Consider the following 27,524-nt stretch of genomic DNA (forward strand, 5'->3'; position numbering starts at 1 on the left):
CAAGAAGTGAATATTTCGGAGCAACTATCTAATTTTATTTGATTTGCAATGTTGCTTCCTCCCAAAAGTACAGAATTCTGTCTTTTCATTTTTGATGCTGCCTGTCATGCCATTATTTGAGCAGAGAAAAGTTTAGTTATTGGAAATATCAGATGTGATGGTATATAATTAATTTTGACACTTTAGAAGAACTTGGAGATTGTGATGAAAAGAAAAATACTATAGTTTGAATGCTCTGAAATTTAATAATTTCCATCTTTTCAGACATTTTATCTCGAAGGTTGGCTTACCTTCAACGATATGTTGTGTTTTTATATTTGCATTAATTACATACTATTGAATTTATTGACAAGTTATCATCAGTCGGTAATATTAACGTAATACTTTTTGTTGTTACATCATCTATGAAAATGGATATTACATAAGGTTGTTTCAGGTACAGAGAGCGGCAAATCTATTCAAACTATATTTGTAACATAAATACTTTAGTAACAAATACAGAAGTAACCTATTTAGCCAAGGACCTCACTCTATATGTTCAACTTGTCTCCAAATATTGCGATATGCTTGATTAACAAAAAAACTCAGACTTGTAAGCAACTACATTTTAATTGACTAGCATTATTTTGCAGAAGAGAATGCCAGTTTTTATTACACTCTGAATGTGTGTTCCTAATTTCACTCCTGAAGGGTTACAGAAGATGTACATGCTCCCTTCTAAATTCCCCAACCAGCAGAAATAATTTCCTACTATCTACTCGTCCCTTAATATTCTGAAAAATTGAACTAAATTGCCACATAATCTTCTAATGTGCGGAATATAAATTGTTCCTATAACTGAATACCAGGAGTTCAGGTAGCATTTTTGCGCATCCATGATGAACTCTCCAAGGTCAAAATATCTTATAAAAGTTAAGTTGCCCAGAACAGCTCAGCTGTGATCTAGACTGAAGCATGATCCCCACTTGTATGTATTCCTGTCTTTTACATATAAGTTGGAAATCTAAAATGAATCCTGCAAATTTGCAGTGGGCTCAGTAACTCCTGTGAAGAGAGATAGCAGCTAGTTTCTTTCTGCTGAGCTGCTGTGTGTTACAAGTGCTGTCTGCTTTTATATAGGTAAGGCATAAAGACCACTTACAGCTTTGTAGAGAATTGCCCACATATGCCCTGATTGATCGTGTTTGCTCTAACCAGTCAGCCTAACTGTAGAAGTAAATTTGATTTGTTAGTAGGATTTCAGTAAAGAACTATTCAGGTCAGAAAAAAACAATGTAACTGTAATTCTGAATTCCAACAGTTAGTTTATTTTATTCATTTATAACTTGAAAAAAAGTGTTTACTACTTACTGATTGATACCAGGTTGTGCATTTGCATAGTATGGTTTAGATCAACATTAAATTGAAATGTTAGTAAAGAAATCTTTTTCTGAATACATTTGCTACCAGGTTACATCATTAAGTAATTTGGTTTTAATAAAAATTGAAGCTTTTAGAAATTGCATTGTTACCAAACTATTCTCCTCTGCTTGGAAGAGTGATAATTGTTTTGTGGTGCTCTTGTCCACCTTGTGTTGACTTGTTACTGTACAGATTGTGGCCGAGTAGATCTTGCCATTCAGTTTTCTGACAGTTCCCCATTATTCTTGATGATCCCCACATCTTCAGCGCTTCAGCCTACGCAACTCCCTGGGCTGGAAAATTCCAAATATTCACTCCCCACCTGCGAAAATAAAATAAATCCGACATGTCTACATGAACTATCTTACTCTAAAAGTCAATTACTTCTGAATCTACCTTGTCAAAACTTCTTGGAATTATGTGTGTTTCAAGAGGTCACCAGTTCTTCTTTTCACAAGTTCAATTTTTCCTCTTGACTAAATACCTTATTTCCAATCTATGAACTCCATCAAATGTAGGTGTGCCCCTACCCATCTGAGCAACTTCAAATCGTAACAGTCATGGAAAGCATGTATAGTTTTAGCAAGAATTCTCTACTTTTATACTCCATTCCTTCTGCAATAAATCCTGTTTGCCCTCCTACTTGCCTTCTATACTCGCATGGTATCTTTTCCTGCTGTGTGTACATGAAGACCCAGATCCTTTTGCAACACACCTTCCTGTCTCTCAATTCATTTCAACAAAGTCCTGCTTTTCTATTCTTGTTACCAAAGTAGATAATTTCACACATCTCCACATTATACTCCCGCCAAGTCTTTGACCCTTAATAACTATCTATATAATATTACAAACTCTGCATTCTCCTCATGACCAGCTTTACTACCTATCGTTATTTGCATACACTTTCGTCAATCTGTCTGAATCACTAATGTCGGTTGTATCGCAATGAGGTCTGGCGCTGATTCCTGTGGCAGCTCATTAGTTACACACGGCAATCTAAAACAAATAATAGTTAGCAGCCTCTTGCTCTATTATCTATTTCCTACCAGTGGTTAGGGATGAATACTTGCAGCCTTACTTATTGAGCTGTCAAAGATGCAGAAAGACATTAATAGTTGGGAAGTTCTTTCTTTAACGAGATGCATAGAACCCATTTTAACACTTTTGCATTGAATGTCTGTTAATATTTCTCTGTAGAGAGGCACCATCTTCAAAATATTTGGGAAATCTCTTGGGGGACTTGCATATTTACAGGAATATGTTATGCAAACTCTTCCTCTCTAGGCTACTTTAATTAAGCATGATGCACTTTCATTAAATATGATGTGCTTTGAACAAAGTATTGTTAAGTTGCTCCACTGTCAACTAGCACTAATATCTTTCCTGTGTGCATTGGGGAGGGCAAGAGGATACAGTAGTCCAATTTAGCCTTTGATGTGTATCAAATTACAACAGTAATTTGCTTGAGTTGGTAGCACTTTGTGGTATAAAAGTAGTAAATTCAAGTCCTGTAAAGAATTTGAGGAAATGATCTGGGGTGACAGTTCTGAGGGATCAGTGCGTTTCAAAGGTGCTGACTTTGGCGGGAATATTGATCTGTCTCCTGACTGTCTGTTGCTATTGCCATCAGGGACCTTGAAGTAGATAAAAAGATAGGACAGAGATTTCCTGAGCTTTGCTCAATGTTCTTCTGTTAACTAATGTTATCAGATTAGAAATTCGAAGTTTATTTGTTCAATCGTTCATGACCTGCAAGTTGATTTTGTGTCTGGAAGATATAAAAAGGCATCATACAAGCTATGAAAATGAACCTCCTTTCATAGCAAAGATTAAGAGAATCAAATATTTGAAAGATTCAAAAATATTTTTAGTTGTTGACCTTTCCCTGTAAAAAATGATTCAAAATCAACATACCCGTCCGCATTAGAAATATTTGAAATTCCTGCTTAGAAGAAATTCCTACCAGTTCACATGCTGCAGAGAACGTGATGTGTGTCCGATACCTGCACACTGTGTCATATCTTAATGCAAGGTAATAATGGGGTAAAGTTTAGATTTAAAGGCATTTTCATCTGATGAGTTCCCAGATGATTCCTCCACCATTGATGCTGCCCGAGCCTGTATCTCCTTCATTTCCCGGACATCCACACTCACACCATCTTCCCACCACCCCATGAGCCTCCACATCCAACACGTGATTCTCCACAACTTCCGCCACCTCCAAAGGGATCCTGCCAGTAAAAACATCCTTACCTCTGCCAACCTTCAGCTTTCCGCAGATTTTGCTCCCTCTGTGATTCCCTTGGCCATTTGTCCCTCCCCACTAATCTCCATCCTCTCCATCTGAAGAGCTACACTTGCCTGTACACCACCTCAATTCAGGGCCCCGAACGGTCCTTCCAGGTGAATCAGCTGGGGCTGTCTGTTTTATCCAGAGGTCCCAATGTGGCCTCCTCTAAACTAGTGAGACCTGTCATAAATTGAGCACCTCTGCTCCATCTGTGTAACTTCTGGGTGGCCCCATTCCAACATGTTGGTCCGCAGCCGCCTCTTGTGCACGAGGAGGCCACCCTTGGGGTAGAGAAGCAGCTCCTTGTATTCTGCCTGGGTAGCCTCCAACATGATGGCGTAAATATCGATTATCCCTCCCATTGTAAAAAAAACTCTTCTTCCCCCCCCCCCCCCCACTCATCGTCTTCTATTCTCCACTCTGTGCTCATGCCTCTCACACCTGCCTGTCACCTCCCCCTGGTGCCCCTCTCCTTCCCTTTCTCCTGTGGTCCACTCTCCTCTCGTATTAGATTCCTTCATTTTCAGCTCTTTACCTCTTCCACCCACCTGGCTTCACCTTTCACATTCCAGCTGGTCCCCTTCCCTCTGCCAACCTTTTTATTCTGGTGTCCTCCCCCTTCCTTGCCAGTCCGGAAGCAGGGTCTTGGGTCTAAAATGACAACTGTTCCTTTCCATGCATGCTGCCTGACCTGCTGAGTTCCTCCATCATTTTTGTGTACGTTGCTCTGGATTTCCAGCATCTGCACAATTTCTTGTGTTTAAGATTTAACATTTTTATTTTTGTTTCTGTGCATACTTGTACTGCTGTAAATTGACCTGAATGGTGCAATAAATCTGTTCTCTGCATGCCTATGTTAGAGCAAACTGATGTTATGGAAAGTTCAAATAATTCTGATGCACTCAGCCTGGGAGCATCCCCATTGAAAGGTTTCATCAGACTGTTATTGACAAGCCTTTGTGGAATGTCTGAAGAGTTCCAAACACTGAGTTTGGGTTAAGCCCTCTGTTGATCAGGCTGAGCATGGATGTTGTGCCACAGCAGTCTGCACAAGCCAGGTCAGTACAATATGGAGGGCAAACCATTGCCTGTGCAGCAGGCTCCCCCTGATGAATCCAAGGAACAGCAGAGATCGACACAGCTCAGCACCGGTGACGTCACAGAATTTGCTAGTCAATATTGATCTCAACATAGGGACTCCAACTCTGGATTTTGGCTCGGGGTTTACTCCCAAAGCCTTCCCCATGAGCGGATAGAGCCACAAGGCAGCAGAGGTTTGAGAACAGAGTTTTCCTTCTAGATGACCTTCCAGCTATGGCCCCATCTGCCCAAAGCAACTGGTTTTAAGTGCAAGTAACCCACGGTTGCTCCTTCTATTAGTAGAAACAGTTCCGTCAGGCTTAGTGGCTACGTCACACGTGAAGGCCGGGAACTGAACTTGTCAGGGGCTATTTGAGAAGCACGCCATTGAGAACATTTAATAGGTAGTGGGAGCTTATCCCCACTGCTACCCCCCCCCCCCCCCCGTTATGTCAACCTTGGGGAACCTTTGGGTTTAACCTGAGTAATATACTCCCTATGTATAAAACTGTTAAAGCTTTAGTTGATAAGCACCAGAAGCTGGAGGAGTAAGTAGTTCTTGTACCTTGTTACAATCTTAAGCCATGTTTACCACTGTAGAGAATTTCTTGAATCGTACATCATGTAAAGGTTCAAAAGGTCAATTGGTGGACCAAAAACCACAACGTGCAATAAATGGGTAGAATTTTTGATGCTCTGTTTTTAAATATTTAAATTTTTTAAAAGACTGCGTATGCTGAAAGTTGAAATAAAACCATGAAATACAGGAAACACTCAGCAGGTCGAGCATCATCAATGAAAACAGAAACAATTTCAATCTTTTGAGGGACCAGGAGCCTGAAATATTATCTCTGTTCTCCTTTTGCATTTACTAACTGTCCTTACAACATTTTGTGCATTTGTTTAATCACGTCGTGGTTAAAGGAGTTCCTTTTTTGGAAATGTCACCTATTTAGAAGAAAACTGATTTATAAAAAGATTGTCTTGACCGGAGAGGAGTGAACACATTGCAGAGTAACAGAATCCCCATCTAGCCAGAACCCTGTCACTGTTTGGATATATGCATTTGCTAAACTTGCCCTTTAAACACTAATTTTGTTGTCATTCTTTAGCAGTGAGGTTGCTTTATATTAAAAATATACCAAACATGTGCTGATTGGCAAGGATCATTTAGTTTACTTTACTCAAAGAAATGCTGAATTTGTCTCACGAACACAGGAACTAAAGTTTACATATCAAAAAATCATTTCAAAACTGATGGCAACACTGCAGACAGATAATTCCCTCAGAATATTGGACCTCCATGGATATTGAACTGATAGAGCAGCTGCCAACCCAGATTTATTCCCGTTCTACAGCTGTTTTAAATTTAAAAAAAAATACATCTTTGAAATGAAGCAGATTTGTTTATGCTGACTTGACCTACCCTTAATATGGATGTTTTTTAGCTGGCTAAAAACCAAACAGATTTGAATGGTGTAATCAGTGCGTCATGTCCTGGTTTCTACAAAGCCTTGACAGCGATGATCAGATAACATTAGAGAGCCATATCTAGACACCAGTGATTGATTCCATTCGGAGCAATACTCTCTAACTTTGATTTTGTTTGCTAGATGTGCAAGATGATTGCCATGATGCAGCATGTTAGAAGTATGGAAAAGTAGAAGTTGCCAGTTGGCGCATTGCTATAAAACAGTATGTACACTGCTCACTCTGAGGATGTTCAGCAAACCTCAGATGTTTTGGTGTGTGGCTCAGTACTTCTGGCAGCTATCATCATCGTTATTAATAATAAATAGTTTATCATCTTCAATTCTGAATTATATCCAGAAGGATTTATTTGTTATGCTTTTCAAGCTGTTCCTAGTACATTAACAAAGCTTAAAGAGTAGTAATGCAGATTTATAATCAATGAAAGAATGTTCTGTATTTAAGTCAACAGTTCCATGATATTCCACTAGGGTTAGCCAAGTAGCAATTGGATAACTATATTCTGAAGTTTGTTTTAAGATTTTGGGAATTGTGGACCTTGGGCTTCAGTTTTCCTTTAACTTCAGAAAATTAATTATATATGTCTTAAAATTCATCGTGCAGTTTGTAGCGGCAACTCGAACAAAGCTTTGCCACTGCTGGTGCTCACATGGGTAGTTATCTTGTCTGACGTGCCTGCTGATCAATTCAGTGATAATGTTCCAAAAAGTCAAAGAAATGTATTTGATCCTTTTTGGCAACTAGCAAAACGTACCATCTTGAAGCAATGAAATTAAGTTGTCAACTAAAGATATGACATCCATTGGTCTCCAGCTCTAAAACTGACTAGAACAAAGCATGAAGACGTAACAAAACCCTTCGCTTATACCACAACCCCACTCATGATCAGCTACCATAATAAACATACAACGCAGAGAGAAAACATGATATATGGCTCCTACACATTTGGTAATGAGGTCAAGTATATGCCCCACTATTATATAGAACATTGGATCAGAATGTTGAGTAAGTACTCGTGCATTTCCGTGTGAAAATTCCGAATTTGTGGTCTAGGTCCTTTGCGTCAGTGCCTCGATGATAGACTTGTTGACAAAGCAATGTGTTCCTCCATCTAAACTAGAAACAATGTTCTTTAAAGATCTAATTTTTGCTATTGCCAATAATTTTCCCTTCCTCTTGCTATTGGAAGTAAAATGGATTAGATCAAAGTGATTCTGGGAGCCCTGCAACCACAGTTTCATCAACTTGACTGAGCAGCTGATCACATCAAAGATGGTAGTGCTTTAAATTTCTTGGGTTTATGATTACTTTCAAGCAAGATCTCTGCCATTCAGATTTAGCAAGAGTCTTGTTCATTGGAACTGAAAGCTAGATTTAAGAAAAATTCTTTAATGTGTGTTTGTCTTTATTTTACCCTTTCAAAGCCATGCTCGTGTCTGTTCCTGAATTGGGCACTTTGGCTATTTGGTCCATGCCAACCACAGCAAGTGAATTGAGTTTATGGCAGGAATATTTAAGGATGTGTTAATGTTGTAACTCAGTGACCTTTTTCAAAGAAGAATGCAACTCATCTGTGTAGTGAAGGTTTAGTGGTGCTAGAAAGCTTGTGAACCCTGGAGAATTTTCTCTATTTCTGCATAAATATAACCTAAAATGTGATCAGATTTTCACGCAAGTCCTAAAATTAGATAAACCCAATTAAATAAATAACACAATAATGTCCATATACTTATTGAGGAAAAATAATCCAAATTTCGTGGATTTGTTGGAAAAAGAATGTGAATGTCTGGGCTAATGCCTTCTACAAAAGCTATTTGGAGTCAGGTTTTCCAATCAATGAGATGAGTTTGGAGTTGTGGGTTGTAGAGGTCCCTGCCCTATTAAAATAAGACACACCAAGTCAGCTCACTGACAGAACCTGCTCTTCTCAAGAAAGATCTGTTTATGTGCACCATGTGTCGATCAAAACAACTTTCAGAGGACCTTAGGAGAAGAATTGTAAAGATGCATGAAGCTTGAAAAAGCTCCAAAAGGATTTCTAAAGACCTGAGTGTCCATCATTCCACAGTAGGAGAAATTGTCTACAAATTGAGGAAATTCGGTTCTGTTGCTACTCTCGCCAAGATTGGGCAGCCTGTAAAGTTCACTCCAAGAGCACAATGTGCAATGTTGAAGGAGGTGAAAAAGAACCCAAGGGTAACAGCAAAAGGCCCGCAGAAATTTCTAGAACTTGCTAAATTCTCTGTTCATGTGTCCACTAAAAGACAAACACAGAACAAAAATGGTGTTCATGGAAGGACATCTCTGAGGAAACCACTGTTCTTCAAAAAAAGCATTGTTGCACATCTCAAGTTTGTAAAAGGCCACCTGAACGTTCTACAGCACTTCTGGGACAATGTTCTGTGGACAGATGAGACAAAAGTGGATCCATTTTTGGCAGAAATGCACATTGCTATGTTTGGAGGGAAAAGAGCACTGGATACCAACACCAAAACCTCAACCCAACTGTGAAGCATGGTGGAAGGAGCATCATCGTTTAGGGTTGTTAGCTGCCTCAGGGGCTGCTCAGCTTGCAATTGTTGAGGGAACAATGAATTCAGAATTGTATCAAGACATTTTATAGGAGAATGTCAGGGTGGCTTAATAGAAGTTGGATAATGCAACAAGACAGTGATCTGAAAGACGAGAGTAAATCAACAACAGAATGGGTTTTTTAAAAAAACGAAAACTCATGTTTTGGAATGACCGAGTCAGAGCCTTGACCTTAATCCTATAGAAATGCTGTAGAAGGAACTGAAACAGCAGTTCATGCAAGGAAGCCCACCGACATCCCAGAGTTGAAGCAGTTTTGTAAGGAGAAATGGCCTAAAGTTTCTCCAAGCTGATGCGCAGGACTGATTAACAGTTACTGGAAACAGTTGATTGAAGTTATTACTGTACAAGTGGTGCCACACCAGTTACTGAAGGCAAAGGTTCACATCATTTTTCCATCAAATACATGTTATTACATGTTATATGTTGGATCATTTTTCTGAAAAAAATGAACAAGTATAATATTTTGTTATTTATTTAATTGGGTTCCCTTTATCTAAGTTTAGCACTTGTGTAAAGATTTGATCACATTTTGGGTCATATGCAGAAGTAGATAATTCACAAACTTTCTAGCACCACTAAGTTGAAGTATGCAGTTAAATTTGGGAGTGTCTAATGAAGTAGCAAGCACTGGGGAACAGTTTTATCAGCTTCTATTGATAGGAAACTGAGTGGATGTTATCACTCTTTAAGTAGAGTGATTGCTAAGTAGTTAAATTATGGGCGACAGCCCCGTTTGGGCAGTCTGATGTTTTGCCAGTGATGAACTGTAATCTGTTGTGAAACCATTAATAATTTATGTCTAAAATGAAATTAACCTGAGTGTTCCATTAGTGATACAACAGCTTGGACTTTGGCTTTGGGTTGTTCTAAGGGCTCATCTTGGATTTCATTGTGTACAAGCAAACACCCATGCGTGACTCAATGTGCAACTTGTAAAAGATTTTGGAAGCATATTTGGTTCCTGTTTGTATCAGCTACAGATGATTAAAACCCACTATAGATGTATCTTAACTGCTCCGTTTAGTGAAAGGACCACTCTCCCATTATCCCTGTTCTCATTAACCTGTGTTGGTTTCTGGTAACCATAATTCCTCAGTTTAAAGATTCTTGCTTTCAGATCAATCTCGTTTCTCTCCTCTTTCCCAAGATTGTCAACTATCTAAGGTGTTTCTGCTCCTTCACTCTGAACTCCGTTCCTTGTAAAATCACAACAATTGTTTATTTTAAGATGCTTCTTTAGTGAGAAGTGTTAATGATGTATGTGAAAGGACAATGTAGTGATGTCGTGGAATTGGGTACCGATGTGCATGAGGTGTCATTATTTTTTTAATCTGCTTGCTAAATTGGTTTAATTATTGAATTTATTTGACAAAGTTTTATTAAAACTACTTAAAATTAATGATTTGTTCTCATAAAATGTTGGCCATCTGTCATTATGGCATGCTCTTTGCCTCAAGCAGATGTCATCTGGATGCCTGGAAGGAAGGGGTTATGAGTGTTATAATTTTAAAATATATTTTAAGTTTTTTTTTAAATGTCAGAATCCTTATACTTAGCTGATTAGCTCAGGATAATACATTTTAACTGAAAGTAGTTATGCTATCATTATCACTTGTCACAGTCAAATGGATAAGTATTGTAGGAAGGGATCAAATAAGTAAGTTAATACTCAATGTTACAAGATTACACTTAAAATTTGTACTATATAAACCCATTTTAAAGTTCTGATAGACACCAACTTGAAATATTAACCTTGTTTCTTCAAACATAAATATTGGTTGACCTGTTCATCAGTCTGAAAAAATTTCATTTTCCCAGCGTCTGTCAAATGTTTGCTTTTACAGTTATTGTATCCTATATCATACCATAGATAGTGAAATAAATTGTTATTTGCTGTTCAAAGTTAAAATTCTATACCAGAGTATTCAAGATGTAGTCATTCACACAACACTTAACGGGTGGAAATTTTGACAGATTTGTAATGCTTTCATACAGTTTTACATTTTGCATTGTTTTGGTAGAGAAAATGTTGGATAATTATCTACTGTTACCTGTATTTCACTACTAATACATACACCAACGTTTATCCATTATACTTGCATGCTGTCGTCTTATTAATATTTTATTGAGATTGTAACTTGTACCTTTTTCTTTGTTAAGCATTGAGGGTTAAATAATATATTAACAAGTCTGTTATTTGAGAATCTTTAAATTAAGAGATTACAGTCAGTAGCTACAGACAACGTTGCTGTAGGCAATCTTCAGTGACTAGTACTTTCTACAGGCTTAATAAATCCAGTAATTGTTTCTTGACACCAAATTCAAATATCATTTTGCATAGAAGCTTAATACGAAGGTTAGAGTAACCATTCCTTGTTTAGTCAAAGGAAGTTAATGCCATCGGCTTTTACTTGATTCACTAACAAATAATGTGAATGGACATTTAAATAAAACCAGGAACTTTTTATTTATTGAGATACAGCGCAGTATAGGCCCTTCAAACTGCTCTGCCCAGCCACCCTAGATTTAACCCTAGCTTAATCACAGCACAATTTACAATGACCAATCAATCCACCAACTAGCACGTAAATGGACTGTGGGGAGAAACCCAGGTAGTCGTGGGAGAACATACAAACTCCTTGCATCAGTGGGAACTGAACCCAGTTGCTGGTCGTGTAAGGGGTTGTGCTAACATCTGCGCTACCGTGCCACACCTGAGAAGTAGTCTTATCACTTTGTGATTTTAATTTAGATTTCTAGCAGTCATGTGATTGCAGCTAAACTAATAGGCAATACAGCCTGTGTATTCTGCAGAATTCAAGAGCACTAACACAATCTGGCTTTGGAATATGAGAAGCAAAACCTGCAGATGCTAAGAATCTGTCATTTTTTTTTAAATACTGTGAATGTTGGCAATGCTCAATAACTTGGGTAGCATACGTGGAGGTCCAAATGCAGTTAACACTTCAGTTTGCTGGCCATTCATTGACATTAGATGCTCAGCATGTTTCTCTCTCGACCTCTTAAATACTTAAGTTTTGACATTTTTTTTAAATTCCAGGATTTAGATGGGCACAATTTACATGCGACTGGAGATTACATCTGAGATATGAGAAGAATTATTTTAGTTACAGAAAGGAAGGTTTATGGAATCCTTATGAAGGATTCAAAAATAAATTTGATAGTCTATACCCTAACATATGGATTGGGAAAAGAAGCATGGAGTCTGGCTCAGGGCAAAGGATATACATTGCTGGTCTATGATTTGCCAAGCCATTTATATAAAGCACACACTTGGTGGTATCTAAGATTATCTCGATAATTTTACACACAGAAGAAGTAACCATGGCATATGAGCTAGCGCATGTTTTGATTTTGAATGTTGAAGCCTGCCCCTTGGATCTTTTCCAGTCTTCTATGTGTCCCGTGTGAGTGGCATGAAATGATAACTTGTTTACTTCAGTTTCTGCAGATGATGTAGAAGATTGAGTGTGAATGGTATTTCAACTAGTTGAACTAGTTGAAATTTTATACAATTATCTTGGGAAGAGAAGAACTTGAAAGTATATAGATGTACTGACAGAAGCAACACTGATGCTCCTGTGAATATCGTGGACCTACTGTGAAAATAAAAAGAAATGGTAAACGCTGGAAAGCTGAATTAAAATCAGAAAATTATAACACTTATTTTCATGGGTATTATGTAGAGAAAATAGATAACTGTTACTTTCTAGATCGTCACTGTTTCCCAATTGGGAAAAAAAAAACAATTTTGTAGAAGGTATAAAAGAAGTTGGAATTGTTACACCTTTATGAAATAGTTTGGAAACGTCACTTGCATATTTCACTCTTGAAGACTGCCACGAATCTTAGGCAAAATGGTCATTAGCACAAAATGCTAACAAACTATGACCAACACAAAAATTTCCTTCTGCTTCCTCATATTGCTTGTGTTAACAGAGTCCAGATGACACACGAACCTATTCAGTGCACCATGATGAATAATTTACCACAGAAAGTACAACACTTACAAGTCCAGACCTTATTTTAATGAGAATTATTGAAGTGAGAGATCATGCCTTAACTGTTGTGACAAGAGAAATTTCCTGCGGTATTGCTTGTACCATCTGAGTCAAATTATTTCAATTGGCCAGCCATCCTACACTTATTTAAACCATTTCTTTAGATATATTTCTGGACAAAGCAAAAGTGGACAATGCCTTTTTTAATCTAATGTTAACTCTGTATACAGTATACTGATTTTAATTCTAGTACACTTCACTAATAATGCAGTATTAGACCCAATACTGCAGTCATTGGGTCTAAATCCTGCACCTTCCCATCCAAAAGTACAACAGTCATTTGCCAGAAAGACTGCAGTAGTTTAATAATTCAGCTCACCACCACCTTCTCAAGGGTGGAAGAGGATGAGTAACACAGGGTGGCTCGGCCTGTGTTGTCCAGATGCCATGACTAATTTTTTTTTGAAATAACATGGCAATATAGTGATCGAGTTATTCTTTTAACATTCTTGTGATGTGCTTGTGCTAAGTGTAAAGACAATATTGCTGTGTTCTGGTAACATTGGAATTTGTTGACCCATCTACTGGTTCATGTTTACTTGGCCTAATAATTGATCCCCACTGTTATTGTGATGTTAAAGTGGGTCATTCGAATGCAGTCTGTGAAACTCTGAGCAACTCGTGTTCTCGATTTGTTGCTTATTTATTATCATGATTTTTTTTTCTTGTTTTGTATTTGCAGAGTTTGTCTTTTTGCACATTAGTTGTCTGTCTTTGTGTGTGATTTTTCATTGATCTTATTGTTTCTTTGCATTTTCTGTGAATGCCTGCAACAAAATGGATCTCAGGACAGTAAAATGTGATTATATATGTACTTTGATAATAAATTACTTTGAACTTCGATGTCATTTGGGAGAATTTAATAGTGGGTGGAAAAAGGACAGAGGAGAGCAAAGTTTTTGTTTGGTGAACAATGAAATGACTTTCCTGACATCCAAATTTAAATCTTTTCTGCGATCAAGTTTGTCTGATATGGCATTATTAATTGCTGCCGTAAGCAGCCTCATAAAACATTGCATGAAAACATTAAACACAGAGCTACATCCTTTATAATGTCACTAGCTACGTGCTACTTAATGCAAATTTAGTGCTGAACATTTCAGCAGTTAATGATCCATTTAATATTTCAGTGCTTTATTCATCTTGCTCTATTTTTGTCTCAAAGTTTCGGGTATTTAATGTGGATGAAGTTTGTAATAACAAATTGATATCACAGAGAGCAGCTGTTTGCCAGGTGTGGTCCACAGGTCCTAACTGCCTTGCCCCAAGTTCTCAACAGCAAGTACTAATGTCCTGTTCCAAGCCTACATCAGTATTGCTCCCCAACTTTTCCTACACTACATTGACAATTGGTGCCTCCTGCACCCGTGCAGAACTTGTCCATTTCATCAACTTTGCCTCCAACTTCCACCCTGCCTTCAAGTTTACCTGGTCATTTTCCTACACCTCCCTTCCCTTTCTCAATCTCCCTGTCCCTATCTCTCGAGACAGTTTATCTCGTGATACCTTTTATAAACCACTGATTCTCACAGCTGCCTGGACTATACCTCTTTCCACCCTGTCACTTGTAAAATACTATCCCCTTCTCTGAATTCCTCTGTCTCTGCTGCATCAGCTCTCAGGATGAGGCTTTTCATTTCGGAACTAATGAGATGATGTCATCCTCCTCCTTCGAAGAAAGGGGCATTCCTTCCTCCACCGTCAACGGTGCCCTCACCTGCCTCTTCCTTTTTATGCACATATGCCCTTGCCCCATCCACCCACAATCCCACCAGAGATAGGGTTCCTCTTGTCCTCACCTACCACTCCACTAGCCTCCACATTCAGCACATAATTCTGTGTAACTTCTGCCATCTCCAACAGGATCCCACCACCAAGCACATCTCCCCCCCCCCCCCCACTTTCTGCTTTCAGCGGGGATCGTTCCCTACGTGATTCCCTTGCACATTTGTTCCTCCCCAGTGATCTCCCTCATGCCACTTACCTTTGTAAGTGGAACACCTGCCCCTACACCTCCTCCCTCACTACCATTCAGAGACCTAAACACTCCTTCCAGGTGAGGTGACTCTTCACCTGTGAGTCTGTCAGGGTCACCTCCAGTGCTCCCAGTGTGGCCTCCAAAGTAGATTGGGAAACCACTTCTCCGAGCACCTTTGTTCCGTCCACCAGGAAAAGTGAGATCTCCTAGTGGCCATCCACTTCAATTCTACTTTCCATTCCTATTCTGACATGTCAGCCCCTGACCTTCTCTACTTGCCGCGATAAGGCTACACTCGGGTTGGAGGAGCATTGCCTTATACTCCATCTGGGTAGCCTCCAATCAGATGACATGAACATCGATTTCTTGAACTTCTGGTAACTGCCCAACCCCTCTCCTTCACCATTCCCCATTCCCATTTCGCTGACCTCATTGCCTTGTGTGCCCATCAGTTCCCTCTGGTGCTCCTCCCCCTTCCCTTCTTCCATGGCCTTCTGTCCTTTCCTATCGGATTCCCTTTATCTTTTTCACCAATTTCCCTGCTTTTTACTTCACCCTCTCCCGGTTTCACCTGTCACCTTCTACCTTGTACTTCTTCCTCCTCTCCCCTCACGTTCTTACTCTGAATACTCATCTTTATTTAACAGTCCTGATGAAGGGTCTCGGCCCAAATTGTTGACGCTTTTCCACAGAGTCTGCCTGGCCTGCTGAGTTCCTCCAGCATTTTGTGTGTATTGCTTTGATTTCCAGCATCTGCAGGTTTTCTCTTGTTTGTACTGATTTGCTGCAGGGAACAAAGCTGTTCCATATTTCTCAATGTTAACAGCAAGGATCATTATTTTTAAATGTCTGGCCCCTTTAGTAAAGAATGGTACAATGAGCTGTGGGCCATGATAAACAATTAGGGAGACATATAGTCTGTTTAACTTGGTTACTCACTAGATAATCTTTGAGGAACCATGGCAGCATGACAAGATTGAAATGGAAAGGAACTTCTGCTGCAGAATTCTGGATCTTTGGAACCCTCCACTGCAGAGCATTGTGGGCACTAGGTCATTAAATTTAATCAAGGTCCAGATAGCTTTTTGAACTGCAGGGAAATTGAACATTATGTGGATCAGGGAGGAGAGAGGAATTAAAGCCAAAGTTCAAACCAAGCATGATGTTGCTAAATGGCAGAGTAGACCCAAGGGATCTTTTAGTTATTTCTATTCCTATTAATCTGAAAATACATTTCGAACGGTTTTATTTAATGTGCCATGATTTTGCTTATAGCAAAATTAAAAATCTATTTCAAAAGCTTTTCTACAAAGTAATTCTGTATTGATAATATTGACTTGTATACAACTATAGCTATAACTTCAAACCTAGAATCTCAGCTGCATTCTAGAGTTGCTCATGTAAACAAAGGAATTGGAGTAAATAATTTTATTGATGCTTTTCCCATACCCTATCTATCTCTCCTTTTTGTGCCTCATTTATTTCTCCACTTGCAGCCAATTTTACAATGCTTCTCAGCAATTTTCTATGCTAACCTTCATTAGACCCTGGCTTCATAATGCACTATCTTGTTATTGAAGCTTGGATATTATTCATAATTCTAGGCCTTTTGTAAAGAAAATACAATGAGTTGGAGCATCAGTGTTGAGCTCTTGCTTGCACCAGTCATCATATGACTGCCAACTCAATCATTTTTTTAATCTTAGTTTTTATTTTCCTTCTTTGACTCTAGGTTATTTTCCGGTAACATCCGATGGCATCTAATCTTGTGCAAGTGCTTTGTTTACTTCTCTCCTTTTTGGCAAGTAAGCCTTCATAGGAAATTTAGGTTGGTTGTACTCGTATATACATGCACATCGACTGTTATTTGTGATTGCAGTCCAGAGATGCAAGAACTGTCAGAGTATATTATTTAAAATAAAAAATAAAAACTTCATTCTTATTACAGAACATGTATAGAAGGACAAGGTGGGTTGCTGTGGTGAGAACTAGCTTGGATGTGACCTTTTGTAATTTTTTACTGTTCGATACATGAGCAGATGACTTTGGTTACTTGGGGAATGATTATGATATGATAATCATCCAATGGCCTTGAAGCTAAACTGATGCTTTCCCAGTTGGCTTTATAAAAGTTAGCTCATATAGTGTTAACTGACTTTTGCAAGGTCTGAATATTGAATTGTGGCAATGAATCCATGCAGATTTTCCTCTTTCATTTCTGTTCAGCTAAACATTGGGAACATCAACTTTAATAAGATGTTTGATTGGCAAATGTATAATTTAAGGCTTTGTTCATCTTCTGTGAACATTGAATAGTGCTTGTTTTAGTGATTTCCTCTGGTGAAAGAGAATAGCTCTCCAAAGTAAACATGAACCCTGAATATGCAGTTTATGATGAAGGAATGGTCCTTTCTGTGATCCTTGAAGGAGGCTCACCATTAGGATCTAGAGATCACTGTGTTAGGAGCTTAACCTTTCCTGATGCAAGTTGAAGAATACTCATAGATAGCAAGGCTTGACTCTTCATTACCTTTTACAATATTTTAAGGAACTTAATATGGATTTTGAAAAATATATTTTCACATTATAATACTTCTACATGAATTATGGCATTCATTAATGTATAAAATTTGATACTTTAGTATCAGATGGTTGAGTTGGCACACATTTAAAACTCAACTGAGACCTCAAGTGACTTAAACCTCATGTATTAAATTATAGGTTTTCAGCATGTTTTACGCTAGTTTTTTATGGCTTAGACTCATGTCAATTCTACAGATTATTTGTGGAATCCAATAGTGAAGGAATGGTGAGGTGTATGGTAATATGTTTTTTTTTTATTGAACTACATGTGCTGAAACCTTGAAGTTGCATGTAGTTACTGCATCAGAATCAGATTGTATAACACTGACTTGTATTTTATTTTTTAAAATAAACAATAACTTGTTCATTATTTTACTGCAGCAGTACAGTTAAAAGATAGAAAGTTACTATAAATTACAATCGATAAATAGTGTAAGAAGAAGGAATAATATGATGGTGTTCATGGGTTCACAGACCATTCAAAAATCTGATGGAGGAGAAGCTGTTATGTACCACTCTCCTATGGTAGAAATGAGAAGAGGGCCTTTTCCAGATGGTGAGGGTCCTTCGTAATGGATGCTGCCTTCTTGAGGCAACGCCTCTTGAGGATATCCCTGTTGATAGGGTAGTTTGTGCCCGTGATGGAGCTGCTCAGTCTGTAACCCTTTTGCTGCCTCTTGCAACCCTGTGCATATCGGGTGGTGATGCAACCAGTAAAAATGATCTCCATAGGTAACAATCATGGTGCAACTCTAGCAAGCGCGAAATTTGGTCATCATTACTGCTGCAAAATCAAGTTAATAATTTTGTGCTAATTTTTCATCTGTAGTTTTCCTTTTACTTTCATAGATTCTTAAATTGACCATTTGATAGAGGTTCAAAATATGTGACAAAACAAATTATCATTGTCTGCAATGCGAGCTAAGTTGTCTTCATTTGAACTAATGGTGTGACATAAAACAATGTGAGACCCTCGATCCTCATTATTTATGATTAACCACCTCCTAGTTCTATAGCCTGACTCTGGTGAAGAATGCGCTTCAGTTTAATTTGGTACGGCAGAGTTGACATGAGCAAAAAAACCTTCGTGTTGCAGAGAAGTACATTAGAGATTCTAAGGCGGGAAGTGAGGTTGCATGTTTGGCTAATTCAACTGGTTTTCCTGTAATGGTATCATTTTGCAGTCTCTCCTTAGAACTATAGCAAAAGAGAATGCCAGAAATCCTTTCATGGGAACTAAATGTTTCTTGTTTTTTTTTAATCTGGATCTTTTCCTGCATAATTAATTATCATTTTTTTCTATAAATGTTTTCTTGGCACAATTTTCAGATACAATATCTGGATTAACTAGCAAAGTTTGTGATTTTGGTATTGAAACATGGTCCTCATTTTTGACATGTAAGGTTCAAAGGTAAAGCATTGTATGCTATTTGATGCAGTTTCTATATTGTACTCAGATGAATTATGATACCAGCAGATTTTTTTTTAACCCTTGATTTGCATTGTCAGGGAAGCTTAAATCAAAAAACTAAAGTTTAAATTCTTAGCTTTCTGCTCATGGGGGGTGGGGGTGGAGGGAAAGGGTGAATGGGAGGAGATTAAGGCAAAATACCCTGTACAGTAGAATAAGAATGTGTATCTCACATTTTCTCATTGTGATGATTCACAAGTTGAGCTGCTTTTGTTGGTATTGGTTCAGGGAAATTAATATAGTATTGGAAAACTACCTGCCTTCCAGTATTTAATGTCTGTTGGGGAATGCCTGCAACACCTGACCCCTGTTAATTGCCAAGCAGCTTTCCTCTATCACAGGAGTATAGAAGCACCGATTTTAAAGGAATGAAGACACTTGCATATTTGTGGTAAATTGTAAGGAAAATTGCTGTTTTCTAGCAAAAGAACTGTTTTGATCTTTTCAAAATTCTAATATGGTCAAATACAGCAGATGATGTGCATTATGATGCCACAACAGAACAATTTACCACCTTATCCGCTTGAACTCCGAGTTCCTCCAATATCTATTGCCTTGCAAGTTGTTTTATTTATTTTGGTGGAGAATTATTGGCTAGGCTCTGGTTGAGTATGTGTTCTGTTTGGAATAATGTTTGTGGAATCTCTTGCATCCAAAAGAAGATAGGCAAGGCTTCTCTTCGATCACAGATTTGTGAGACAGCTCCTCCAACAAAGTTTTACCCCCTCTCGAAGCTGGTATGTCTTCCAGGATAAAGTACTTGGCTCTTTGGGTTGAAGCTTAAAGTTTTGATGCATGACTGTGTCATGGCCTGAGAAAATGCGGAGAAGGGTTTTTCCTTTTCTGATGTGTATCTATCTAGCCATGATCTTCTACAGTTACTTAATTGTCATGCAAGTGACTGATGTTTAAATTGAACATAATTCTTCCTCGGATTGAAAGGTTAAATGGCTTCTCTAATTCTTTTGTCACTTAAATTCTTTTAGAGTAGTTGGAGTGTGTGTGCATTTCAGGGATACAGGGAAATTGAGAGGAGTAAATGGGATTGCTATTGGGAACCAACAAGGGTTCAATGGACTAAATTACCTCTGCATAATATGTAAGCAATTAAGATCTGTCAGGTGGAGAGGAGAAATAATGAAAGAATTGCTTGCAATTATGGTTCAGCTGCTTCTTAAGGCCTGGTGTTGGTGCACCATACCTGCTGGAAGTATGGCAGACTTCCATTAATCAGAACAATGCATAAATGGATCAACAAACGATTCAGTCAGGGAACTTTTTTTTTAATGTTGGCTCATAATCACATTCACTTTGGGTAAACTACAAATGTTATTTGCATAATCAGTGAGCATGTGAAATCCTCACAGTAAAGCAAGCTTCTGTCTCTAAGCTATAGGACACTTGTGAAAGCATAATTAAATTGTAATCGCAATCAGTTGCAGCGTGGAAGGGGGCCATTTGGTCCATTAAGGTTACTTTAGTTCTATGCAAAAGGATGCCAACTAATCCCAGTCCTCTCACCATAGTTCTGCACACTTTTCTCTGCAATCATTTATCCAGTTTTGTTTTGAACATCACTTGACTCCAGTTCTACCTCTACAACTCACTTGGAATGACTATAAAGCCTAATGATGCATTGTCTAGGTGGAGGGTTGGGTGATTTTCTTCACATCAGTTTTGATTCTTTAGCTGATCACTTTAATCTTGGTCTTTCAGCCTATGGGGAGCAGCTACTGTCTTTAAAGGTGATATCATTTTGCTAAATCCCTCCTGCACCCTAAGCCATTATCTCGCTCATAAAGGTGTTGTGTCAAATGCCTCAACTGAAAATAACTCATAGCTTATAAAGGTTCACCATGGTTTTGAAACTCTTGTACCTGCAAACAAAGTATCTACCTGGGATATTTTGCTTTTTTCTAACCACTTTCAGCAATTTATACTAAACTTAAATGAACTCTTTCTCTATTCACAGTAGGATCCACATCACTTTTATTCAGGTTGAGGCTTTTTCATCAGATTTGAGCAAAGTTGTGATGACATCCATGCTTTATGACCAAAGGTTAATTAGACTCCATTTATCAATGGATCGTAACTGCATCACAAAAGAATGGGCTGGTTTTCACTGGGCAAGCTTAGATAGATAGATAGATAGATACTTTATTCATCCCCATGGGGAAATTCAACTTTTTTCCAATGTCCCATACACTTGTTGTAGCAAAACTAATTACATACAATACTTAACTCAGTAAAAAATATGATATGCATCTAAATCACTATCTCAAAAAGCATTAATAATAGCTTTTAAAAAGTTCTTGAGTCCTGGCGGTTGAATTGTAAAGCCTAATGGCATTGGGGAGTATTGACCTCTTCATCCTGTCTGAGGAGCATTGCATCGATAGTAACCTGTCGCTGAAACTGCTTCTCTGTCTCTGGATGGTGCTATGTAGAGGATGTTCAGAGTTTTCCATAATTGACCGTAGCCTACTCAGCGCCCTTCGCTCAGCTACCGATGTTAAACTCTCCAGTACTTTGCCCACGACAGAGCCCGCCTTCCTTACCAGCTTATTAAGACGTGAGGCGTCCCTCTTCTTAATGCTTCCTCCCCAACACGCCACCACAAAGAAGAGGGCGCTCTCCACAACTGACCTATAGAACATCTTCAGCATCTCACTACAGACATTGAATGACGCCAACCTTCTAAGGAAGTACAGTCGACTCTGTGCCTTCCTGCACAAGGCATCTGTGTTGGCAGTCCAGTCTAGCTTCTCGTCTAACTGTACTCCCAGATACTTGTAGGTCTTAACCTGCTCCACACATTCTCCATTAATGATCACTGGCTCCATATGAGGCCTAGATCTCCTAAAGTCCACCACCATCTCCTTGGTCTTGGTGATATTGAGACGCAGGTAGTTTGAGTTGCACCATATCACAAAGTCCTGTATCAGTTTCCTATACTCCTCCTCCTGTCCATTCCTGACACACCCCACTATGGCCGTGTCATCAGCGAACTTCTGCACATGGCAGGACTCCGAGTTATATTGGAAGTCTGATGTGTACAGGGTGAACAGGACCGGAGAGAGTACGGTTCCCTGCGGCGCTCCTGTGCTGCTGACCACCGTGTCAGACCTACAGTCTCCCAACCGCACATATTTCATCAAAGATTACAAAAATAGTTAATTGAGTCTCCCAGTGAATTGCATTTGGATCTGTCTTGTGCAAAGTAAACAGATCACAACAATTTATAATTGTATTTGCTAATGCTGTCCCTTTGCAAACGTAGGGGATTGCACTTCATACAGTAATCCAACACAGAAGCAAACCCTTTATCCCACCATTTGCACTGCTTCCAGTTAATTCATCCCAAATTCCAGTCAACTATCTGGAAATTCCAACACACACCTGTATTGTAGTGGCAATTTACAGTGACCAATTGACCATAGGTCTTTGGGATGTGAGCAGAAGCCAGGGCACAGAAGAAAATGAAAAATCCACACAAATGGCACCAGAGGTATGATGTGTTGATATTTGTTACAACTGGACTCAAGCTTCTCACTAGTACCATTTTTTCAGAATTGTCACTCGGGCATGGGATGTTATGGTGATTAAGTTACATGACCAATGATACAGAGACGTGAATTAAAGACCCACCATGGGGAATTAAAATTTAAATTGTATTTTGAAATTTAAAAATGAATCATTAGCAGTAACAAATTATGGAACTGATCCCATATGATGTTTTGGTAAGGAAATTTGCTGTCTTCACTTCGTCTGCCCTAAATTTGGCTCCAGACCTACCAATGTGGTTGAAATTTAAATGGCTTCTCTGGAATAGACAAATGGGGATCAAATAAATACAAAAACGTGCAATCCTGCTAAAATTGTCTGGTGAGGGAGATTGCTGGTTAGTGAAGTATATGGAGGAGAAAATTAGCAATGTGCAGGAAGCAAATACTGTATATTGTTACTGAAATTGGATGTGGTTTGGGAAGAAGGTATTTCCATTTTTGTGGGAAGGAGGGGAGCAAAACAAATTTGTAGCTGCTGGATGCCCTGACATAAACCCAGAAAATGTTGGAAGCATTTAACAGTTCAAGCAGCATCTGTAGAAGGAAGAATGTGCCTGAGCTCGGGAAGTGGCGTTTGCTGTGTGTTTCAGTTGTATGCATGTTGTTTGGCCACACAGAGGTTGACTTTGAGAAGGAAGACAACAGTCAAAGCTGAAGTGGTCAGCCCAGACTCCTTAACAGGAATCCTTTTCCTTCTCTGCTCCAAGCTAGTTTGATGGGTTCTGTGCCAGATGGCTTAATGTCATTTATAACTATTGCGATCCCAAAGTTCACATTCCTATCATAAGAACAAAGTTCTTATTCCTATCACCTTCCCATGGGTTCCCCTCCCCTCCTTTTCCTCTCTCCTCTTCTATCAGACTCCTTCTCCAGCCCTTTATCTTTCTAGCCCACCTGGCTTCACATTCTAGCTATCTCCTTCCTGCCCACCCCCCACTCCCACCTTTTTATTCTGGCATCTTCTCTCCTCCTTTTGAGTTCTGAAGAAGGGTCTCGGCCTGAAACTAGACTGTATTGATTTCCATTGATGCGGCCTAACAGGAGTTTATCCACCAATTTGTGTGTGTTGCTTCAATTTCCAGCATCTGCAGACTTTCTTGTGTTTATCAGTTCTTACTGTATACTTCTGACTTTCATGAGTGAGCAGATTATTTTTTTACTTCAGGGGAAATTGAACATTAATCAATGACTGTCCTTTTAAAATTACCTGTTTATAAATCCAAGCTGTGCCTCACTAATGATTTCAATAATCCAAATGATAGAATACCTCAGTAGCTCACATTTAGTTGTTCTTAATAGCTTCAAGGAAACTTTACTCTCTTTGCTTTAAACGAGGCTTATTTATTAGCAATATTTCATTAGTGAATTTGCTTTCTTTTTTGGGAATATAATAGACTTAAACTAATAGAATTGCTGGAATTCATTTTACTGGCTCTCAGTATAGGTGTTTGGAATGAGTACCTAGCTGAGCCTTTCCGACATGCCTCTCAGAACAGTGGAGGAAAGAACTGGGCTTGAGTTCAGCAATGATTGCAAGAAACTAATGATGTTGGCATAACTTACGTCTGAAACGCTCTCCTTTGTATGAGCAAACATTTTGTTCACTGGTGTTCAATGTAACGACTGAATGTGACCTTTGCAGTGCTTCACCTTGTCTTGAAGTTATTTGAATACCTGGGATTTACTTGCCAGAATTATCCATTTAAACGAGTCCATGTAGCCCTTGATTCTGATTTCAATTCAGTTTCAACATGCATATTTTTTTCTTTTTGAATATGAGTACTTTTCTATTACACATCGAAGAGTTCAGATTCTAAGCATGGGCAATAATTGCTTGTTCAGAAAGGAATGCAACAGGCAAGTTGCTAACTGAACTGCTTTGGTGACATTTTACAGTTACTAACAAATCCTGGGATGTATTGGCAAAATCAGAGTCCGAAAGTGTAACATAATGCATTTGAAAACATTCATCCAAGAGATTTTGAATCCACTTTTTGATCGTACAATTCCTTTAAGATGATAAAATTTTTGAAATAGCCTCATTCTCTCCTTAAAATATATTTATTTTGTTTAGCCACAGTTTTTTCCTGATTTTATATTTTTATATTTTAACATGGTGTCCAGTCAATAGTTAACTAACAAATGGGATGATCCTGGCAAAGCATGGTTTTGGTTCTGCTTTGAAATTTTCCCTATTTCTCCAGAGTTGTATATAGTAGGTTTCCAAATCATTGTATGTTGGTGCTTTCTTTATACAATTTGCTTTAAATGCATGTGCTATCTATAATGATGTTTCTCATAATTTCAAGTTGTGTAGGTGTTAAAGTATAGGCATGATAAACGATATTAGAAGACAGTGGTTAAGTGGTCCTGGTGACTAGCTGTGAGAAGTTCTGACGTTGCTTAATGTACTTCAGATACAGGTACTGAAAATTCTGTATTTTAGTTAAGAATGTTAAAGCAGGGGCCTGTGCAATCAGCCAAACAATATTGACTTCAGACTAAATTGGGAAAGTTCATGCATTTCCTTTGTTTGAGTGGTTGGTTTAAAATTATTTATGTGAACTTCCACATCTTAGAAAGCCAACAAATGTAACTTTTAAGATATGACAGGTAAGTTAGATAACAGTAATTAACCACCTTTTCAAAAATCCCTGTTTCAAACATGTCTGACTATTCTTGTCAGTTTTAAATTTAGTAGAACTATCTGCTGGCAGCTGCTTAAATAGGTTGCATTTGCCAAATGGTTGCCAATTGTAAAATTAATATTGAGCCATGAAATAAAATAAGGTGATTTGAAGCCTACTGCACCCAACTGTGAAGAATTAGGGTAAAAAGGATTCTGTATCTTTGTTTATCTGATGTTTCAAAATAATTGACTGACTACTATCACTGATCCGTTTAAAAAGTGCTGCCCGAGTCCTGTCTATGCACATCTACATACTTAAAACACTCATTTTGTTTTTAATGGCTCTCTGCCCAAGGTCTTGGGTAGACTATTGATGTCACTGGTTTGGGATCAGTAAAATGTAACAGTTCGTATTTACAGGTTCATTTTGTGATGTTTAATGATTTTACAAGGGGACCTTTGTGGACAGGGCTGTTATTAACCATTCCCATCCTTGGCAACAGGCAGAATAGATGTGATGGGTTAAAAATTAAAGATGTACTAACCAGCTGCAGGTCACAGTTCCAATCTCTGGTACACTGCTCATTACATTTTTCCAAACAGGAAAAAAAAAGTGCATTTATGCCTTCTCTTGGTTTCCTGTCGGTTTCCATCAATGCCACTATTACCTCCTGCACCAAGACCTTTAATTTTCCACACTGACCTTCGATGCCATACTTATCGAGTGCTTTCTGTGACTGAATACAGAGTGCATCCACCAGTTTCCCTTTATCCACTGCAAATGTTCCTCCTTCAAACAGCTTCAATAAATAAGTCAAGGTTTATTTCCCTTTCCAAAAAGCCACATTGGCGTTGCTTTGTTTTTTTCCTAAGCATCTTGCTATACCACTTCTAATAATAACTTTGAATATTTTGCCTATGGTGATCTAACTGGCTTGCATTTTCCTGCTTTTTGCCTCCCTCTCTCTTCCAGATTAATGGAACCTTCTCAGCCATGGTCATTTTGGGTTCTGGGGTGTAAGATCATCAAACATAAACTCTATTTTCACATTCCAGAGATTATTCTGAGCATTTTGAGCATTCTCTGCTCTAATTATGTCGATCTGGATTTGGAAAGATAACAAGAATTTTGAAAATGAGCTTCTCTACCGATGAGTCTGTTGTGGCCAGGATTTGTTTTCTCCTTGCTTTGAATTGTATTTCTTGCTTCCTCTCAGCTGCTTATAAAAATTAGCGACCAACCCTTATGTATTATGTATTATGTGATAAAGCTGCATTTTGCAGAATTTGTGATACCTGTATGAAAGGTTTAATGTACATGGCACTTGGTGTTATTATGATCCCTATTAACACGAAATGAATTCCATATTACCTTATTCTGGGTATCTCTTTCCTTTTGAATTCCTGATTTTGATTACAACATCCACAAAGGTTCTCCTCCTGTCAGCGGGGTATTCTTCCAAGTCAAGCTGGCTACTAACACTCATTACAGGAGCTAAGTGAACTATGTCATTGGAGGAACAATCCTGCCCCCACATGTTTTGTTTCCAGTATGATTCTGGAGAATGATCAATAGAAGTAGTGTGCTCAATCTTGTGTTAACGTTGGGCAGGTCTGCCCAGGCCAGCCACAACTGCTGCTCTAGTGTGAACGGACTGAATGTAGCCAAGGATTTAACCTCGGGCTCCATGGCCTGTGTGGGGCTTGCTTTTGTTATTGCCCTTGTTGTTCTATGTTAGTGGCTGAGTTTTGTATTTCTTCCCTCAAGTTTACAATAAAATGATAATGTTTGCTTTCTGAATATAACCTGTAAATACCAGTAGCAGGTGTGATACTGAACATAATGCAGACCTTAATGAGGTGGAATAGTACAAGAAGTGAGAATTTAGGCTGGATCAAAAATACTGTAGTTCATTTCTAAAGATTTGGAGTAATAAAATCTTAGTGCACCAATGCCATAACTGAATTATTACACCACTTGTTACATATGTAATTAGGTTGGATCAGAGGACGAGATCAGTGCTGTGGACGAGGTGGCCTCTAGTGCGTAATGCAATCTGCACACTGCAGTTTTTCAGCTTGAAATTGTGGGAAGAGATTGTAATGTCTGAGAGATGGTCTGTGGACTAAGATGATGAGTTTCCAAAATGACAAGTGCTAAGTTACTTTCTAATTCCTGAGAAATGTTTGTCCTCATTTTGCTCTTGTGATCCGCAAATATAGTTGCTAACCAGATAATTATTTTGATTTTGCTATCTTCAAACACTTGTGGTCTGTACATTTTGTTAAGAAAACACAGAACTCAAAACATCAGGCTATTCAGCTCATCAAGCCTATTCTACCAGTAAGTTAGACAAA

General features: G+C 38.5%; 1 protein-coding gene and 1 long non-coding RNA gene across 5 annotated transcripts in view; one reads left to right on the forward strand and one right to left on the reverse strand.

The window, feature by feature from the left end:
- egfra (epidermal growth factor receptor a (erythroblastic leukemia viral (v-erb-b) oncogene homolog, avian)) overlaps window positions 1-27,524 on the forward strand; it is a 283,288-nt gene that overhangs the window by 2,891 nt on the left and 252,873 nt on the right. The window lies entirely within an intron of this gene.
- LOC140731456 (uncharacterized) lies at window positions 1,285-26,637 on the reverse strand. Its single transcript, XR_012099838.1, has 2 exons — window positions 26,539-26,637; window positions 1,285-1,723 (listed from the first exon to the last, which is right to left on the reverse strand). It is a non-coding gene; the product is annotated as an uncharacterized lncRNA (long non-coding RNA).

The sequence above is a fragment of the Hemitrygon akajei genome, chromosome 8 (genome assembly GCF_048418815.1).
Source record: "Hemitrygon akajei chromosome 8, sHemAka1.3, whole genome shotgun sequence".
Taxonomy (NCBI): Eukaryota; Metazoa; Chordata; class Chondrichthyes; order Myliobatiformes; family Dasyatidae; genus Hemitrygon; species Hemitrygon akajei.